At 37.7% G+C, this 21,918-nt stretch overlaps 1 non-coding gene across 1 annotated transcript; it reads right to left on the bottom strand.

The window, feature by feature from the left end:
* Positions 1 to 300: 300 nt before the first annotated feature.
* On the bottom strand, positions 301 to 407 carry LOC141687650 (small nucleolar RNA R71). The gene has a single exon (XR_012561139.1). It is a non-coding gene; the product is annotated as a small nucleolar RNA R71 (small nucleolar RNA).
* Between the last annotated feature and the right edge of the window lie 21,511 nt (positions 408 to 21,918).

Genomic DNA, 21,918 nt, shown 5'->3' on the forward strand with positions numbered 1-21,918 from the left:
TATCCAAGCTAACACCTTTGAAATCAATCCGGGCACTATTCAGATGGTGCAGAACTCTGTTTCTTTCGGAGGAGCTGCGACTGAAGACTCAACATGCACATAAGGAATTTTGTCGAGATCTGCAGTACCTTCAAATATAATGGTGTGACTGATGAGGCTATCAAGCTGAGGCTTTTCCCATTCTCACTGAGGGATAAAGCTAAGGACTGGTTACATTCTGAACCAGCTAGGTCCATCACTACTTGGTAAGATCTTGCGCAAAAGTTTCTGGTGAAGTTTTATCCAATGGCCAAGACTGCTGCTATGAGGAGTGCTCTTACTCAGTTTGCGCAGCAACCTACAGAATCTATGTGCGAAGCTTGGGAACGCTACAAGGAAATGTTGAGAAAATGTCCACATCATGGAATGCCCGATTGGATGGTGATCACTGGTTTCTATAATGGTTTAGGGGCCCAATCTCGGCCCATGCTCGATGCAGCAGCTAGAGGCGCCTTGTGGGCCAAAAGCTATATTGAGGCTTATAATCTTATTGAGACTATGGCTGCAAATGAGCATCAAAACTCACCTCAAAGGATGATGCCTGGGAAGGCAGCAGGTATTCTGGAAGTCGATGCAGCCACCACTATTGCAGCGCAGGTCCAAGCGTTGTCTATGAAGGTCGATTCTCTAGCTACCTATGGAGTCAATCAAATAGCTATGGTCTGTGAGCTTTGTGCAAGTACTCATGCTACGGATCAGTGTTCTCTAGTTAATGAATCTGTTCAGTATGTGAATAATTATCAGCGACAACAACAGCCTGTGCCAGCTACTTATCATCCTAACAACAGAAATCATCCAAATTTCAGTTGGGGTAATAATCAGAATGCTATTCAACCACCATATCAGCAAGGTGTGAGTAAACAGTTCAATCCACCTGGATTCCAGCAACCACAGCAGTATGCTCAAAGGCAATCATATCCTCAACAGGGAGGTGCAGCTGCACCCAATAGTGCTGATTTTGAGGAACTTAAGCTGTTATGCAAGAGTTAGGCGGTGTCGATCAAGACCTTGGAAAATCAAATCGGTCAAATAGCCAATGCAGTGCTCAATCACCAACCTGGCACACTTCCCAGTGACACATAAATGCCAGGCAGGAAGGAAGCTAAAGAGCAAGTCAAGGCTATTACCTTAAGGTCTGGGAAAGTTGTTGATGCTGAAAAGGCAAAAGAAGGACAAGCTGAAGTTGGAGATGAAGAAGTCAAGCAAAAGGAGAAAGCGGCAGAACCAAGGAAGACTACTGTTGAACACACTCTGCCTGAGGGTAATACAGGGGAGAAACAACTCTATCCTCCACCACCTTTCCCTAAGAGATTTCAACAACAAAAGATGGATAAGCAGTTCGGTAAGTTTCTGGAGGTGTTCAAGAAACTTCACATCAATATAAGTTTCGCTGAGGCTCTGGAGCAAATGCCTAGTTATGCAAAGTTTATGAAGAATATTCTTTCAAGGAAGGTGAAACTGGATGACCTTGAGACCGTTGCTCTAACGGAAGAATGCAGTGCTGTGCTGTAGGAAAAGTTACCTCCAAAGCTTAAAGATCCCGGTAGCTTCACCATTCCTTGCACTATTGGAAAGTTGTCTTTTGACAAATGCCTTTGCGATTTGGGAGCAAGCATCAAGCTGATGCTATTGTCGATCTTTAAAAAGTTAGATTTGCCTGATCCAAAGCCCACCTACATGTCTCATACAATTGGCTGATCGTTCTATTACTTACCCAAGAGGCATAGTGGAGGATGTGCTAGTCAAGGTGGATAAGCTCTTCTTTCCTGCAGACTTTGTTATTCTGGATTTCGAGGAAGATAAGAAGATTCCCATAATCTTGGGAAGAACTTTCTTGGCTACTGGCCGTACCTTGATAGATGTGCAGAAAGGTGAACTTACAATGAGGGTGCAGGATCAGGATGTGACCTTTAATATATTCAAATCAATGAAATTCCCTACAGAAGATGAGGAGTGCTTAAAAGTGTATTTGATTGATTCTGCGGTTACTTCAGAACTCGATCATATGGTAATATCTGATGCATTAGAAAAGGCCTTAGTGGGGGATTTTGACAGTGATGATGAGGATGGCAACGAGCAATTACAATATCTTAATGCTTCTCCCTGGAGGCGAAAGCTGGACATGCCGTTTGAATCTCTTGGTACTTATGACCTCAAAAATGCTGAAGGAAAGCTCAAACCATCAATTGAGGAAGCACCCACCTTGGAGCTTAAGCCATTGCCTGAACACTTGAGGTATGCTTTTTAAGGTGATACATCTACATTACCTGTTATTATTGCATCTGACCTTTCAGGTAGTGAGGAGGACAAACTCTTAAGGATTTTGAGAGAATTCAAATCGGCTATTGGATGGACTATAGCAGACATCAAGAGGATCAACCCTTCATATTGCATGCATAAGATTCTGCTCGAGGAGGGTAGTAAGCCAACTGTTGAGCAACAGCGCAGACTTAATCCTATCATGAAAGAGGTGGTGAAGAAAGAAATTCTAAAGTGGCTGGATGCAGGAATCATTTATCCTATTTCTGGCAGTTCTTGGGTGAGCCCCATGCAATCTGTGCCTAAGAAAGGAGGTATTACTGTGGTAGCAAATGAGAAGAACGAGCTCATCCCCACTCGAACAGTCACAGGATGGAGAGTATGCATGGACTACCGAAAGTTGAACAAGGCCACGAGGAAGGATCACTTCCCTCTTCCGTTTATTGATCAGATGCTTGACAGGTTAGCTGGTCATGAGTATTATTGTCTTTTGGATGGCTACTCGGGGTATAATCAGATTTGTATTGCACCAGAGGATCAAGAAAAGACTACCTTCACTTGTCCATTTGGCACGTTTGTTTTTTGCAGAGTTTCGTTTGGGTTATGTGGCGCACCGGCCACTTTTTAGAGATGTATGATGGCTATATTCTCTGACATGATTGGCAATAATGTTGAGGTGTTCATGGACGACTTCTCCGTCTTTGGACATTCGTATGATGAATGTTTGAATAATCTTCGTGTCGTGCTCAAAAGGTGTGTGGAAACTAATTTGGTGCTCAATTGGGAAAAATGTCATTTTATGGTGCGTGAAGGCATTATTCTTGGGCATAAGGTCTCTAGCAAGGTTCTTGAGGTGGACAAAGCCAAGGTGGCAGTCATTGAAAATCTTCCACCACCTATTTCTGTGAAAGGAATCCGTAGTTTTCTTGGTCATACGGGTTTTTATCGGCGTTTCATCAAGGACTTTTCGAAGATATCTAAGCAGCTGTGCAACTTGCTTGAGAAGGATGTGTCTTTCAAATTTGATGATGAATGTTTGACGGCATTCGAGACTCTTAAGAAGAGTTTGATCACTGCACCAGTTATTACAGCACCGGATTGGACAGAGCCTTTTGAGATGATGTGTGATGCGAGTGATTATGCGGTAGGGGCAGTTCTTGGGCAGCGCACGAATAATCTCTTTCGTGTGGTCTACTATGCTAGCAAGACCTTAAATGGGGCCGAAATGAACTACACCACTACTGAGAAGGAGCTCTTAGCTATAGTCTTTGGTTTCAAAAAATTCCGATCTTATCTGCTTGGGACAAAAGTGACAGTATTCACTGATCATGCGACCATTCGCTATTTGGTTTCCAAGAAGGATTCGAAGCCGAGACTCATTCGTTGGGTGCTCTTACTACAGGAATTTGAGTTAAAGATCAAGGATCGAAAAGGTACTGAGAATCAAGTAGCTGACCATCTCTCTAGATTGGAGAATCCCGAGTCTACTTCATATGATAAGACATTGATCAATGAATCTTTTCCGGATGAGCAGTTGTTCGCAGTTCAGGAGGAAGAGCCATGGTTTGCAGATATTATGAATTATCTTGTCAGCAATATAATGCCTCCTAATTTGACCACAGCTCAAAAGAAGAAGTCTCTGCATGAGGTGAAGTGGTATATGTGGGATGAACCGTATTTATTTAGACAGGGAGCTGACCAGATCATCAGGAGATGTATCCCATTCTGCGAGACGGAGGGGATATTATGAGACTGCCACTCCACAGTTTATGGAGGACACTATGGTGGTGAGAAGACGGCAGCTCGTATTCTGCAAGCAGGTTTTTTCTGGCCTACCTTATTTAAGGATGCTCATCAATTTGTTTTAAGGTGTGATCATTGCCAAAGAGTGGGAAATTTGACGAGAAAGGATGAGATGCCGTTAAATGTGATGCTTGAAGTCAAGGTATTTGATATTTGGGGAATCGATTTCATGGGGCCTTTTGTCTCGTCCTGCAACAATCAGTACATCTTGCTGGCAGTTGATTATATCTCAAAATGGGTAGAAGTCAAAGCTCTACCGATAAATTATGCAAAGGCAGTGTTGAATTTTCTTCATAAGCAGATTTTCACAAGGTTTGGAACGCGTCGAGTAATCATAAGTGATGAAGGGTCGCATTTCTGCAACCGTAAGTTCACTTCTATGATGTAGCGTTATAACGTGAATCATCGAGTTGCTACTGCCTATCATCCGCAAACAAATGGTCAAGCGGAAGTATCTAACAAAGAGATCAAGCGCATTCTAGAGAAGGTTGTTTGTCCGTCAAGGAAGGATTGGTCTTTAAAGCTCGGTGAAGTTGTTTGGGCTTACAGAACAGCATACAAAACTCCACTTGGCATGTCTCTATTTCAACTGGTGTATGGTAAATGATGTCATTTACCTGCGGAGCTTGAGCATAAGGCCTATTGGGCATTGAAAAAGTTGAACCTGGATCTAGATGCAGCTGGAAAAAAGCGAATGCTTCATCTTAATGAACTTGATGAATTTCGACTCCAAGCGTACGAGAACAACAAAATGTACAAGGAAAAGGTGAAAAGGTGGCACGATAGGAAGCTACATCCTAAGTTATTCGTGTCGGGGCAACAAGTTCTCTTAATCAACTCTCGTCTCCGACTTTTTCCTGGGAAGTTGAAATCAAGGTGGTCTAGACCTTTTATTGTCAAAACTGTGTTTCCACATGGAGCGGTGGAGATTTTTGAGAATGATCCGGACCAAGCATTCAAGGTTAATGGTCAGCGTTTGAAGCACTAATATGGGGACACGGCAAACCGAGAAATTGTTAGTGCCGTTTTATTATCAACTTGAGGAAGGTACGCAACATCAAGCTAATGATGAAAAAGAAGCGCTTTGTGGGAGGAAACCCATGATTTGTTGTTACAGGAACCCTTAGAAGTTAATAACCTATCCAAAACCACAAAAAAATCATAAAAACTGGGCCATAAATTTTTTTTTCCAGTAGCCTCCTGAGCGCCTGCTCAGCTCTGCTGAGCGACCGCTCAGGGGTCGGCTGGGAGAAAAATTTTTAGTTCCATAAAAATCCAAAAAAAGAATCAGAAAAATAAAAAAACAAAATACAGCCCATAAACCCACGACCTATTTCCCCATTATCCCATGATTTTAACCCTTAAACCCACTCCTAATCAAATTCTACACTAATCCATACCCTATATATACATACACCTATCCCATATATCTCCCATACTCTTTCTACACTTCAACTCTCTCCCAAACACAAAAACATAAATCTCAAGCACTTTTATCCAGATTCGATGGCACCCAAGAGAGCAATGACTATTGATAGCAGCAGCACTGTCCCTACTGCTGATTCTTCGAGGGGTACTGCTGCGAGGCCTCGTTTTAATGATAGGGCTGCTGAGGAGGAGTACACTAGGCTTCTGGGGAAGCCAATTCTGAAGGAGAGGGGTTTTTTACCATCGGGGAGAGATGGTGAGTTGTTGCCTGTGATTGCTGAGAAGGGGTGGATAGCTTTTTGTGAGTCGCCTGAAGCAATTCCGATGAGCGTGGTTCGCGAGTTCTATGCGAACGCGAAGGCCGAGAAGAATGTATATTCTGTGGTCCGGGGGATGACGGTTGATTATCACCCAGTGGTGATTCGCCGTGTGATTGGGCAGAGACAGAGGAAGCCCACGGAGGAGAGCTGGAACGAGAAGACTGCTGAGGATTTTGACTTGGATTTGATTTGTGCTACTCTCTGTAGGCCGGGCACAATATGGATTTTCAAGACTGGAACTAATGAGTATCGTCACTTTCCGGCGATCACAATGAACAGGTATGCCCGTGCATGGAATGCGTTTATTTGTGCTAATATTCTGCCTTCTTCGCATGCACATGAGGTCACAGTTGAGAGAGCACAGTTGTTGTGGGGAATTTTGAATGAGGAGTACTATGTGGACCTTGGTGAGTTCATCTACCAAGGAATTCTGAAGTTTTTGAGGGGAGCTAAGCACATGAACATCCCTTATACATCCACGGTTACTAAGGTTTGTCGAGCGATGGGAGTTCAGTGGCTGTCTCATGAGCAGTTGCAGTTGCCGTCCGCTCCTATTGATTCCGGGACTCTGAATGTGATGCAGGAGTGGACCGGTGGTGAGCCCGAGGAGCAAGGGCTGGGTTATCATCTTCGAGGAGGGCGTCCAGCACGAGGTGCTACTATGGTGAGGCCAAGGCGTGATGAGGCTGGTTCTTCTAGAGCTCAGGAGGGTGCTGGGATGGCTGATACCCAGTATAGGAGGCTGTCACGGAGGATGGATGCTATATACGAGACGTAGAGCATGTTTGCTCAGGAGCTCACCCTTGCGCTAGGGACCGCTTTTTGAGGCCTTGGAGCTGACATCCAGTGGCCAGTTTTTGGTGAGGACTCTGCATATCCGCCTCCTGATACACCACCTACTGAGGGTGATGATGATGATGATGATCTCTCCGAGTAGGTATACCATGTGTTCCTTTCTACTACCTTCACTGGGGACAGTGAAGATTTTAAGTTTGGGGGTGGTAGTTAAGGAATATTTTGTGTGTGTGTCATATAGTTGCATATTCATGATAGTTAGTTCATATAATTGCATAATTTTTGCCATATAGAGTTTTTTTATTATTTATAGCTTTATTTGTTTATCATGTCATATAGCTCATGCATTTGCCATGATCCCTTTTGCGCTGATTTGCCGACTGATTTGTGATGTTGATGCAAGTGTAGTGATAACATTAAAGTAATGTTGAATCGTGTAGGTTGATATGCATGCTAGAAATACTTGTAATTTCACTAAGTCTTAGAGAATTCTTAAGGACTAGATTGTTGTTATGGTTCGACGGTTTTCGAGGTTAATCTATTTATTATGCTTAGAATTTTATAATAGGTTCTTAGTGATAAAAGGCATGAAAAGAAAAAATATGGAGTAAAAAATGGAATTCGTTGCTAATTGTGGCTAGGCGTTAAATGGCTAGTAGCCAGCTCGTATATGTATGCGAGTAGTCTAGGGTTGAGAAGGATGGAGCGAAACGCACTTGCTCAGAAATTTTTGAAAAAAAAAATATATATAGAAAAAAAAGAGTTAATGCATCATTGATCACGAGTGGGCTCTTTGGTATTCGAGTTATTAAGTTCTTAGGGGACTTGTGCCTAGTGACCTAAGGCTTTTATAGTCTGGGATCCGCTAACCTAACGCTCGCTACATGGATACCATTGTATAAGTCTTTTGTGAACCTCACTCATTGCACGATTAAATAAGCATTTGTTGTTATAAATAAAAAGCATGATTCCGTAATAAGCTCCAGGATTCTCAAAGTGTTATAAGTCACTTTGTGCCTAGAATTTTTATTCTTTGTATAATCATGCGATTGCCTGGATGATAGTTGAGTCATGATAATTAATCTAGTTACGAAGCATATCTGTTAATCATCTACACACACCACGTTTCTGGCTGTATGTTAGTTTGTATGATTCGATTGATCTTTATTCACCTAATTGCATTTGTTGAGATGTCGTGAGTTGGTTGGTTTGGTCGTAGTAAGGGGGATCGCTGCATTTCATATAGATTGCATTCATGCATGTTTTTAGTTTGTTTTTGAGTCTGTGACGCTTGAGGACAAGCATTGATTTAAGTTTGGGGGTGTGATAACTGGCATTTTATACCACTTAGAACGTCTTATAATAGCTTAAATTGGTGTCTTGAAATCAAGTATTTTGTGTATTTGATGCGTTTTTCTAGTGTTTGTGCATTTCAGGGTATTAGTTGCATTTCGGGGGAGAATTCATCAATAATAGGCTTTGGCATGTGTTTAGCATTGCAAGTGGGAAGAGAGGAGCAGATTATAGCGAAGAAACGGAGCAAACAGACCATTTTTACAGAAGGGATCTGAGCGCCCGCTCAGCTATGCTGAGCGGCCGTACAGGAAGCTGAGTGCCCGCTCAGCTATGCTGAGCGGCCGCGCAGGGTCGTAATTTCAGATTTAATATTTTAGACTTCTAATTCTGTTTGGCTTCCAACTTCTGAGTAATCTGGGTTTTATGGGACTCCTATATAAGTAGATTTCAGAGACGTTTCACGTGTGTTGGATCGTTGTATTAATCAAGGAGCGAAGCAGATAAGGAAGAAGACCGTTTTAGCACATCGCAACGAAGAGGAAGCATATTTTCTTGTGATTCTTCATTTCATTGTAACGTTGGATGCTAGTTTTCTTTGCTTTGAACCTATTTACTCTTGTGACGTACTCTGGTTTAATATAATTAGTTTAGTTATTATTCTTTTGTGTTTATTTATCATGTTTTCATATGAACCCATGATGACGATGAGTGCTAACATGGGCTAATCGTGATCATGGGGTCGTAACGGATTTAATATGTACTTCTTTAGTTAGTTGTTTAATACCTTAGTGTGTGATGATTGTATGATATCTAGTATTGGTTGTACGTATTCGTCTTATGTGCGTCGCGAAAATATAAGATAGAGTGTTAATCTCTTGTGAAGTGACGATGGATCTCGAGATTTAGAACTTGCCATGCTAGCATAAGTTCATGTACGAGTCTGCATGATTAGTGGGTAACTCTAACCATTTTATTCGCCCTGTGTAATCAAAAGGAATAACTTGTTCTTAAATCATTATGTTGTCAATTTCTGTAGACATATAGGGACTCAACATAATTGATGCCTATTCAACTTCTATCTTAATTGTGGATGTTTGGTAGAATGGTATTAGTACAATGAAAGTTGGCTTTTATCAGTTTCATATTTTTCGATTAATATCATCGTTGTTGCATGCTAAGGGTAATAACAATTACTACTGAAGGAAGTAGTAATGAAGTTGTGATCTCATGTGTGTTTTAATATTGTTAATTCTAAGTGTTAATTAAGTGTTTAATTCTAGTAGTTAATTATAGTTCATAATTAGTTAATCAAATCTAAGTGTTATTGTCTTAACATTGAGAAGTAATCATACATTGGTGAGTGAGTTTAATTGAACATAATTAGTCTGAGTCTCTGTGGGAACGAACTAGAAAGTATATTATATTACTTGTGAACGCGTATACTTGCGTGAACATTAGCTCATGTTTTCGCCTTAACACCTGGCTCCATGAAGCTGCACCACAATCACATCTTGAAGAGTTTAGGGTAGATCAGTTTGTAGGCCTAGCACAAATTTCTCAACAATTGCTGACCTCTGACATGTCTAACCAGGACTACTAGGAAATCATGCTCTCCTATCAATCAGATGTCCAAGAACAACAAGAGAAAATTGTTAATGAAGCTGAACAGGATGGCAACTGTGATGCTTGGCTATACAAGGACTATAGTCTGGAAATGTAGGATGTGTTAGCTAAGTTCAGGGAAGATTACTTGACAATTCTGGGCAGCAATTCCAAGGCACTGACACCTAGTGAAGTCTATGATTCATTCAATGAAGTTTCAAAAGCTCAACTCAAAGCTTTCCATCTCTTTAGAAAAGCACTAGAACTGAGATTGACTGGTCATGAAGACAGAATCAGGAAGATGGTAAGGGAAAAGATGGATGAAATCATTCCTTCTTAAACTGAGATCAAAAAGCAATTCAAAACCTTCTCAGAACAAATGTCTAGGTATGATCTCAGTGGGATTGATAAGAGTGTGAATCAACTCAAGGACTCTTTTGTAGCCTTGCACAATCAAGTTCAAAATCATATCACAAATTCCAATGAAACAAGGTTGAAGTTTGATTAGATGCACACTATAAGATACACTCCTTCTCCTTTGGTCATGGATGAGATTCAAAAATTTGTGCAAGCTAACTTTGGCCAATCTATGGCAACTTCTACTCCAAGCTCTTCCTCCTCAGACATTCAAGCATTACAGGGTCAAGTAGCTTCTTTGGCAACCTCAAATGCTTCTCTCAATGCACAAGTTCAGGCCTTGACTTCTCTAGTAAAAAGTCAACAAACTGACATCCAGACCCTGGTGGACTCTCATAAGCATCTCTAAATGCAAAAATTAGTTGCTTTGGGAGACATCATGGGAAAGATCAACATTGCACTGCCTGCCTTACCTGAAGAGATCAGACCAGAAATTCCAACTCCCCTACACATGCCTGTTTCCAAGACTAACGGGGAGATTGAGACTAAGATTGCACAATCCAGGGATGCCGGGGCACAATCTAAAAAGCCTGTTCAGATAGGGCAAAGCTCAAATACTCAAGACTCTCAAGTTGATGTTGGTAAAGAAAGACTACTGAGAGCTGCAGAAGGACCTAGTCAAGATCAGGAATTCAAAGATCTTTTTGCAGCCCTAAGAGTGTCTCTTCAACACAACTACATGAACTGCAAGAAAGCCCTATGCAAGAATATCAACTTTGTAAGAGCAGTGGTGGTGAAGATTGACAACTTTCTAGAGAAGAGGATTGTGATGAATATCAATGATGGTGGGGTAGACAGATGTCTTCAGGTTACTTTGGAATATCTTCAGACACTGAGAGCATCTGAATTGGATGTTATGATTGATAAAGTCCACCAAGTAATTCCTGAAGACACTCAACTTTTACATGAGTTTAAAAAGGCACAGGTAGCTACTTTTCCAGAAGCCTATCTATCTCCACATAAGGGAATTGTTTATGTTTGCCCTTCCACCAAGCAACCAAGCATCTCTATATTCCCAAGCATTATATCAGATCAAACTTAAGGCTGCTCATGACTCTACAATCTGATTTGAAGATCAAGAAGAGCAAGACAGATGAGGATGTGGAGATGATCAAGATCTTGGAAAGATACCTTGTAGATTATAAGAATATGTTGCCAGCTACTAAGTACAATCTAAGGAAAGATGAGGATGATGATGAGCAGAAAGATGATCAAAAACCTTCTGGCTCAAATCCAAGTCAATCCAAGGCAACTAGCAGCAAGGACAAGAAGTAGGAAGAGAAGAAGATTGATGAAAAGAAGAAGGGTAGTGAAAGGAGAACTAAAAAGGCACATGATGGATCAGAACCACAACAATCCCTAAAAATCCAAACACAACTGGCGCAAACCTCAGCTCAACCTATAACATCAACTATCTCAAACATCAAACCACCTCAAACCTCAAAGCTTAAATTTCTATACAAACAAACAGCCAACTTTTCCTAAAAATTCCAATGACCACAAGCCAGACAAATCTCAAAAAAATGACAACCCTATCTTTAGCCAAACCCTCACTAAAAATCAAGTATAAATCTGCTGGGAGAAAGCCTAAGAAAGTCAAGTCTACAAAGAAAGGGCCATCTGGAACTGTTTTAAGGAGTCTGACTTTCTACCTCTAAATTGGTGCACCTCAGATGAAGATTATTTCCAACATCTAGCTGCAGGAATAGTTAAAGTTTGGGTTGTATCCCTGAGAGAAGTTAAAATCTATTTTGAAGATGAGTCCTTCACTTTTCTTGGCAATGACTTAATGGATTCTCTGTCTCCCACAGAAATTAAAAGAGTGATAAGTTCGCTAAAGGACAAGGATATTGCTACAAGGGCATGGAGATCAGTTCTGGATGAATGGTTGATTGAAAGGGAGGAAACAAAGAAAAGAAATGAAGCTGAAGCTGAAGAGAGAAGGAGGAAGTATGATGAAGAAATAGAGATGTACATAAAAAGATCAGAAGAGCTTAAGGCAAAAGGAATGAGCAGGATCTCTAAAGATGGAAAATTTCTAAACATTAAAGCTGGTGGATTCTCAATATTTAGAATAGATTTGATAGACAGTGGTTATCCCAAGGTAGCAAGACAAAAACTTGTAGAAGCTCTAAGTGATACACCTATTATAGAAGAACTGGAAATTCTTTATCACTTGAAAGATGTTCTTGGAAAAGAAGCAGATACAAAAACTGTCTTTACCTGATACTTGTAACCATTTAACCTTGTAAATCTTATGTTGTACAAAAGTTGTAATTCTAACAAGCTTTGTGTATTAATTTTATTTTCCATCAATTTTAAACTTGGGGTTAGTCCTGTTAACAGGAAGGAATTTGTGTTAAGCAATCTTCTCACAAATTGGGGGAGATTGGTGTACAAGACATGCCTGTACTTTAACAAGGCTAAGACAATTTGTCAACCCTAAGTAAATTGTATTATTATCTTAATTTGTATTTTGTACTTGTAACACTTAAAGTCTGTAAAAATGTCAAAGGAGCAGACTGAAGTCTTTTTCTATAAATAGTGTTAATCCTAAGAATTCTATCTGGAAGAAGATCAAGAAGATCATGCCTCAGAAGAATTATGAAGAAGCTTGGAGTTGAATAAATCTGTTTTAGAAAAAATATTCTAAGTCAAGATCTCTACAAGTCACAGATATAGTTTTATAGAGAAGTCATTGGAGAACTCTAGAATGACTTATAGAGAACTCAGGAAAGCTTATAGAGAACTCAGAGATATCGACAAGCCAAATTGAAGACATGAAGATTGGAGATATCGACAAGTCATTTCTTCACTATAGAACTCAGAGTTATCGACAAGTCAACATTCATTAGAGAACTCTGAGTTATTAATAAGTCAAATTCCACTAGAGAACTCAGAGATATCGATAAGTCAAAATTCACTAGAGAACTCTGAGATATTGATAAGTCAAATTTGACTAGAGAACTCTGAGATATCGACAAGTCAAGAAGCCACTAGAGAATTTAGAGTTATCGATAAGTCAAAGTGAAGATATGAAGATTAGAGATCTCGACAAGTCAAATTCTCTTATAGAGAACTTGAGATCTCTACAAGCCAAATTAACTATAGAGTACTAGAGATCTCGATAAGCCAATATACTTATCGAGATGTCAATCTCTCTATAGATCAAACTGGAGATCTCGAGGTAAAATCTCAAAATTTAAAATTGCTGATCAGTTCAATATCCAAGATTAACAATCAACAAACAATCGAAATAGCTGGATTGAAAAGTCTACAAAAAGCAGCTTGAAGAATGTGCAAGATCAATGGTAAAGATTAACTAACAAAGGAAGATCAAGATAATCACAGGATGCTAAAGATATGTTAAGCCAGAAATAAAAGATATACTTTTCTATAAATGGAAATGAAAAGTGACTGTTTACCAGTAGTTAACTGAATTATAAGTCAGTTGTAACATTTTAGATAGAAAATCTTGTAACACTCTCAAGGAGAAGCTAAGATCTTTATCAACAAAGAGCCTAGAAATTTTGTAGCAAAATATTCTTAATTTTAATATAAAATTAAGTGAGTTTTGAAGATATGTGTTCTTTATTCTTGCATGTTTAATTTCTACATGAACACACTTTCAGTACAAGATTTAATTTACTGTAACAACCCAAATTCGGGGTCAAGATTTGGTGTCACGAAACAACCTTTACATAAAATAAAAAATATTCAATTAACCCCTTGAATCTGGATCGTTTACAGGTTATGGTATGAAACAATAATCTAACCTTCTATGATTCACATTAACTACAATACAAGTGTAAATACCTTTGTACTAATGCTCTTGTCATATTCTTCTAACATCTTCAACCTCTCGCAGCGGAAATTTCTCTAACTTCTGCTGTCTATCAAAGCTATTCACTTTTATCCTTATCTATTTCTGGAAGAAATAAGAATTTACAAAGCAAGAGTGAGCCAAAAATGCCCAGCAAGTATATAATTTAAGTTTCAAATATCAATATCAAGGAAAATTTCCGGACAAAATCTTTAGAAAATTTTTAAACAATACTATTTGGTTAAGTGCGTTGAGCGACTAAATCTTGGCTGTTACCAGCCTCTAATTTAAATCCAAAAGTGACAAGCAATTCCCAGATACATCTCCTGAATCAGGGTTTTGTCCGGTTTTGGAATCATAAAACCTTTCGAGAGAGAATGCCATTTATGGTGATCAATAACAAATTAGACTGGACACTAGTTCACACTTATACCCTGCTGATTAGTCAGGATACAGTGTAAATCTATACCCAACCGTATAGATCCATTCTGGTACCTAGGCATTATCGCCCAAGGGCCCGGTCCATCCCCGGCCCATAGGATCCACCTCATCACTGGCCCTTACAGTAACATCCAGCCCGTAGAGTGTTTTGATGTCAAATCATTTTGAATTCAAAACATCCCAATTTAGGGTTCGCAAACAACCCGAGAGAATGGGTATTTGCTCAAGAGAGCAATCGAATTATAGGAACAATAATGAATAGAACATGCATAATAAGAGTAATTGCAGCGAAATATAAAACAGTTAACTGTTCTGAACTTAGAATAGGAACGAAGAAATAATTGCAGTATTTTAAAAGAAAGTCCAGGAATACTTGCCTTGATAAGCTTTATTCGCTATTATAGGTTGACTTCGGACCAACTTGGACGTTCGGCTTTATCGTCAAACCACTAGCCTATTCTGGATACAATTCTATCCCTTATATTCTTCGATTGGAATCTTATTGAGCCTGACAATTGACCACTAGGCTATTCTTAGGCCAACGTCAATCCTCGGGTCTTCCGACTAGGACCTACAGGGTTGAAATACCCTAATTCAGATTATCGCTTAAGCTTAACATTATATCATTATCACTTCTACCCATACGATTTCATATCCTGACTCGTATTTATATGTTTTATTGAAATACACATAACAATTAGGGTTCACATCTTCGAAACTCGGTTCGGTCTTTGTTTTCGGAAAGTATATACACTCTTCATTTTGGAAAATAGGGTGATCGAGTATTTATAAAATATTTTGTTACGACACGTAATTTGGTTTCATATAATATAATATGATATATATATTCTCGTTCGACGTCTCCGATAATTGTGGGTTACGTTCCCGTACTTTTGGAATTAATTTCCCAAAAATCGGGCAGCGTCTCCTTTGTTTATCGGCCTACCCGTCGAAATAATTTGACGTCAAATCACAATAACAACCGCAACACAATCCAAATCATATCCAAATTCACCAATCCCAATCACCGATACGAATTCAATTATTAATTATTATTATTCATTCTCGTTTCGAAATTAACTCCATGAATTAATTTATTTAATTTATAAATATAGGGCTCAGATTATATCATCATAGTCCACCGTCGGCTCGCCGAAGCTCATCGCCGACGGCGGTAAAATTCGTAGGTACCCGATTAAATTCGGGTTTCCAACGCGAATCCCACCAATTTACTCGTAACCTTCAAAAAATAAAAATTAGAATAATTAGGGGAATTTATTCGAAATATTTTACCAAATAATTTGAGTAAATATTTTAAATATTCACTTCAAATTTTTAAGCAGCTAATCGAATAACCCGCAACAATTACTCGGATTTCATCATTTATTTTCATCGGAATTTCAGAATATAACAAAATAAACCACCAATTTCAAGTAACATATGCACGCGCGTGTAACACATAAAAAGGCAGCCGGAAAAAGGCAATTGGAAAGCATCACACATGTCCGGAAAATTGACCAGAGGAGAAATAAAGGAAAACGCACACAGACCATCATACATACACACAAGGACGTGTATATACATGTATATATATACATAGGGACTGAAGCTACCATCCATGGAGGCAACTTACCAGATAAAACAGGGACGGCAACACAGGGAAACGGGAAGAAACGAAGGGGAGAAGAAAAACATGAAGGAGTGATGGAAGAGAGATTAGAAGGGGAGATGAACCGAGAAAGAGAGGAATCGAGAGAGGGTGAGATCGAGAGAGACGAGAGGTGGCGGGAGAAAGGAGAGGTGAGGCGCATGAGGAGGGAGGAGGGAGGTTTCAGGGGGTAGTGAACGTGTGTGTGTTGTTTTTCATTTTTTTTTCTTCTGCTTTTATTGTTTTCTTTCTGTTCTGAAAACTGCCGCGTACCGATTAATTTGCATTTTAACGAACAATTTGCGGGTGACAACAATCTGAAAAATACTAAATTAATTTTAAACACTCTCAAAATAAATAAAAAAAAAACAAAAATAAAACTTTCATAATTTTTAAATCATTTTTAACTCGCACACTATACCCGCATTTTACGATTCAACGAACAAATGTGTAGTTAAATACAAGCCAGAAAATTACTGAAATAATTTTAAAATTCTCGAGATATTCAAGAGTTAATAACATTAAATTTTTATGATTTTTGAAGCATTCTGGAATTAAATACTGATTTGACAATTAAATACAATCAGAAAATCATTTAGAGATAAATAATCAATAAAATATTGATTTTTAAATTTTATAAACTCCTTAAAAATAGTAAATAAAATTATAAAGCAACAAAAATAAATTTTAGAAACAATTTTAGCATTTATGAGAATAAATATTCAATAAAATCACTTTAAAAGCAAAACAACTCATACAGCTCAATAATTAATTACACAAATAATCTTCGTACCTACAAATTACACACAATTAACAATAAGGCAACACATCGCTGACAGACCCATCATATATTTTATTTATTTAATAATTCGATGATCATATGTACATATCAGATCCGAAAATAGATTACTTAGCAGCTAAGTAACTATACAACGATGTAATTTTAATTCTAGATTTGGATAATTATCAAAACAGAACCTCTTATAAAACACTTCATACAAGAATAAGGTGATAAAACCTCGCCTTTCGAGAATAAGGGTTTTATCGACCCATAAAATGATTAGCGTATCGAAAATGATTACAGATCAAACCGTACCCCAGATCGAGAAAGTCAAAACATGAAAAGTGTTCAGAATTATCAGATTAGTTAGGAAGGAGTTTTCGGAAGAGTTTCGGGTTTTAAAAATGTAAAAGCGATTGAAGTGGGATGATTTCTGATTCTAAAAAGTAATTTTATATTTATGTAAAAATAATCATTATTAATTATATAAATTCTTATAAAATCATACAGCAATCCAAAAAAATTATCAGAAAATACCAAAATTATCTACATTTAATTTTGGATAATTAAAAATTAAAATATCTAAATTTTATTAGAAATAAACATCCAAATATTATTATCCATCATCAAATAATTCACCAAAATTCTCATAAAAATCACATAATAATTATTTATTGATAAAAATAATTACACAATATTTCCCAGACGTTACATCCTTCCCCCTTAAAAGGATTCTATCCTCAGAATCATGCTAAAGAACAGACCATGATATTTTTTGAGTATCTTACTTAAAATTTCTCGGAACTCATCACTTTAATCACCATTCAACGGTCCTCTACCGTCATCAAATTTATCAGTTGCTCATGCAACCCCTAATTCAATCTTTACTTCCTCCATTTAGAGCTAAATTACTCTTCATGGTCATACACATATGAATGTCTTATGAACTCGTTATACCCGTGACAACAAGACCAACTCATTCACAATCATTCGATTCATCTCATGGTCTCAAAGGACTAACTTAGTGTTCACTCATCTTATAATGGTTTTAGTTATAATAATTCGTGCTAATGAATGTCTTCCATTTTCACTGACTGCTCTACTTTACTTCTCATGTCTCTTTCCAATTCGTATGCTACCTTGCCGATATGCTTCAAAATTTCAAAAGGTCCAACATATCGAGGACTCAGCTTTCCTTTCTTTCCGAATCTGGATAATCCCTTCCACGGTGACACTTTTAACAATAATAGATCTCCCTATGCAAACTCCATGTCTTTTCCTGGATTGGTCTATATATTTCCTTTAACGATCTTGTGTTGCAATTAACCTTTTCTGAATAATCTCAACCACTTCCTTCGGCTGTAGCACCGACTCTGGTCCAATGAAAATCTTTCATTAATAGGAAGAAAATGAGCTGACTTGGTTAGTCTGTCCACTATAACCCAAATGGTGTTGTGGTTCACTTTTGTTCTTAGTAATTCAACTATAAAATCCATAGCAATATGCTCCCATTTCCACTCTAGAATCTCTAATGGTTGCAATAATCCATTGGATCTCTGATGCTCCACTTTAATTCTTTGACATGTATAACACCTACTAACCCATTCTGAAATCTCTCTCTTTTATATCTGGCCACCAATAAGTATTCTTTAATCTCTGTAGATCTTAACACTTCCTGGATGGATTGAATACTTAGAATTGTGGGCTTCCTATAGAATCTTATTCTCTAGTTCCGTTACTGGTGGAATCCAAATTCTAGAAAAAAATTTGCGAATACCTTGATCATCTTTCTGAGTGCATAACTCTTCCCCTACTGGGAAGAAGATAATATAAATTAATTATTATGCTTGTAAAATAAAGTGTGTGGTGTGTATCAAAATTAAGTGTGTGGTGTATTTGTAAAATAAAAGGTGTGGTATGTATTAAGTGGAAAGAGATATTATTATCTTGTACTAAACTGTTAACATCCCGATCCATTATCTCCTCTGGAAATCTCTTTATCTTCTCTAACAACTCTGGATGACAGGTCATACTATACATCTTTTGCTTAATTTGGCTTATTAATTCTGACTTCTAATTCCAACTTTTGAATTTCCTTATATAACTCTTCTGGCACAGTCAACACATTCAATTTCTCTTTTCTACTTAACGTGTTGCCACTATATTTGCTTTTTTTCTGGGTGGTAGTTAATCATGCAATTATAGTCCTTGATCAACTCCAACCATCTTCGTTATCTCATATTAAGTTTCTTTTGCGTGAATATATATTCCAAACTTTTATGGTCCACATAAATCACACATCTTTCTCCGTATAAATAATATCTCCAAATATTCAAGGAGTATACTATTGCTTCCAATTCCAAGTCATGAGTAGGATACTTCTACTCATGAGGCTTCAGTTGTCTAGACTCATATGCAATAACTTTATCGTGCTGCATCAAAACACAACCTAGTCCCTTATGAGAAGAATCACTTTAAATGAAGAACTTTCCTTGATCGTCTAGAAGTGATAAAACATGTGTCGTGATCAATCTCTTCTTCAACTCCTGAAATCTTTCTTCATACTTCTCGTTCCATCTCGTCTCATTTTTCCTGGTAAGCTTTGTCAGTGGTGTTGCAATCTTTGAGAAATCTTGACAAATTTCAATAATATCCAGCCAATCCTAAGAAACTTCTCACTTTTGTTGGTGTTTTTGGTCTCTCCCCATTCATAATAGCTTCAATCTTCGCTGGATCCACTTTGGTTCCTTCTTTACTGACTATATACCCTCAGAATTGAACTTTGTGCAAACAAAACTCACACTTTGAAAACTTACCATACAACTTCTCCCTTCTCAAAATTCCCAAAGCTATCCTTAAATACTTTGCATGGTCTTCTACTGACTTCAAGTAAATCAAAATATCATATATAGGCACAATTACAAACTTGTCCAAACATTCCTTAAAAATGTTTTTCATCAACTTCATAAATGCTGCTAGGGCATTGGTCAACCCAAAAGACATCACTAAGAATTCATAATGACTGTACCTAGTTCTGAAAGCTGTGTGCAGTACGTCCTTAGGTTTATTCTTCAATTGGTGATAACCGAATCTCAAATCAAATTTAGAAAATACTTGATCCTTTTAGCCGATCAAATAAATTGTCAATTCGAGGTAATTGATACTTGTTCTTGATAGTAAGCTTATTGTTGAGCAAGATTGAAGCTATACGTATAACTCAACAATTCTGGTTTAGATAACTCAACATAGAACAAGGACTTTGAAATAATCTATGTTCCACTAGAATCAGTACAGATTTTTTATTTGGCATATACACAAAAGGTTTTGTTAGCTGCAGTGAAGAAGATGTCAACAGTGATCCATATGAAGTTCATTAATATGTTTAGGCATCAGAGGAATAAGGTTGGAGTCATTCGAAGCAGTTATCAGAATCAGTATGAAGACCTCAAGGATTCCTAGTGAAATTGGTTATATATGGTAGAAGACTGTTAAGTGGTTTGTACGGGTATAATATGAAGGCCTGAGCACGGAACTAGTCGTCTGTGAACCAGACCCTTGCACTAGACATTAGTGATCCGTGAAAGGAAATAAAGTATTTTTTTAGAAATACTGTTAAGTGGTTTTGGTACTCGAGAAGACTGTAAATATTTTAAGGTACAAAAATCCGGAGAATAGAAGTCTTGGAGATACATATAAGTACAGCTCGAGAATTTACAGGATTTATTTATTCAATAGCTGATTTTTTGTTAAATGAATAAATGAAAACCAATTCATTTATTTATTTAATTTTACATCAACAATTGATTTTAAATAAATAAATTAATATTTTATTTTCAATTAAAAAATACATGAAATCAAATATTTATTTAGTTAATATCAAATGTTAATTTATATTTATCCTGAAATTATAGCCGGTCTATTCCTGCATGCATGCGAGTTAATTAAATAAAACAAAACATAGGACTGTATTTAGTTAACACAAAATGGTAGCCACAAGTGTTGTTTATTAAGTAAACAACATAAATCAAAAGGAACCAGACATCCAGTTTGCAAGAGAAATCAGAAAAATTGCAGGTTGTTGATTGTTTACATAGCTGGGGGACCCTCATCCACATACAAATAAATTGAAACAAAATTGCAACCAATTCTCTTGTTCCATTCATTTCGCATGGAAGGCGTGTGCGTGCAACACGCGGTGTTGCTTTGTTTTTTTCACCCGCGTGGAACACACCTCCTCCTGACTACTGTCATGTTTGCATTATTAAACCAGCTGCACGGAGTTTATTTGCTGTTGCCTTGCATGAAGTGAAAACATAAGGAGATTTACAGAATAATTCTTGTTATTAAGAAATTAAATCGTAAAGGGTTGCTTACAACTCCGAATATAAATGATTTGAAGCAACAAATATAGAGAGAACCAAAAACAATAACTATCAATCTAGGGTTCTATATATCACTCTAAGAATTTAAAGCTCTTATTAAATGATATTAAATCCAATCAAAGAAGCTTTAAATAATGAGTGTTACAAGTTTGTAAGGCTTTAAATGGTGTGGAACAAATTGGACATGACCTCTCCTTGTCAAATCAAGCTTTCAAGAAGTGCAGAGTTAATTTTTTAAGAGCTCCCCATTATTGTAAAAATGGAGAGATATAGATCTAATTTGCTACTTTTGATTATATAGATTGATAGGAGGTAGGAGAAAAGGAGATATGTGGCTTAATTGTGTCCAAGCATTTTGAATTGACAGCTTGCAAGAATTGTAACCCGCGACCTGTAAAAATGCCAACCTGTGACTAAATACATCCAACCTGCGACTTTGCAAATATAACCTGCGACTAAGAAACTAAGGTGTAGCACTTGAATTATTTTCTATTTTAATTCAACTGGCGACCATGCAAACACAACGTGTGACTTAGAATGTTGAATTTCATTTCTTTTGGTGTTGTACAACCTGCGACCAAGACTTGCATTCTTTTTCCTTCTGTGCTTGAATAAACAAAAGCAGCCAGCTAGGAGGAGGTATGTTCCATGCGGGTGAAAAAAACATGCACGCACGCACTTTGTTAGGTCACACACACTGTAGAAGGGGGTTGAATACAGTGTTTATCATAATCAAATCGAATTAAGGAACTCAAGTAACAGAAAACAGACTTTATTTAATATAATAAACTCTGTTACAATATGGAACTATCCTCTCTCAGTGATGAACAAATATCACGAGAGCTGCTAGGGTTACAATTAATAATATTCTCGATAATGATAAC

The sequence above is a fragment of the Apium graveolens genome, chromosome 9 (genome assembly GCF_009905375.1).
Source record: "Apium graveolens cultivar Ventura chromosome 9, ASM990537v1, whole genome shotgun sequence".
NCBI lineage: Eukaryota > Viridiplantae > Streptophyta > Magnoliopsida > Apiales > Apiaceae > Apium > Apium graveolens.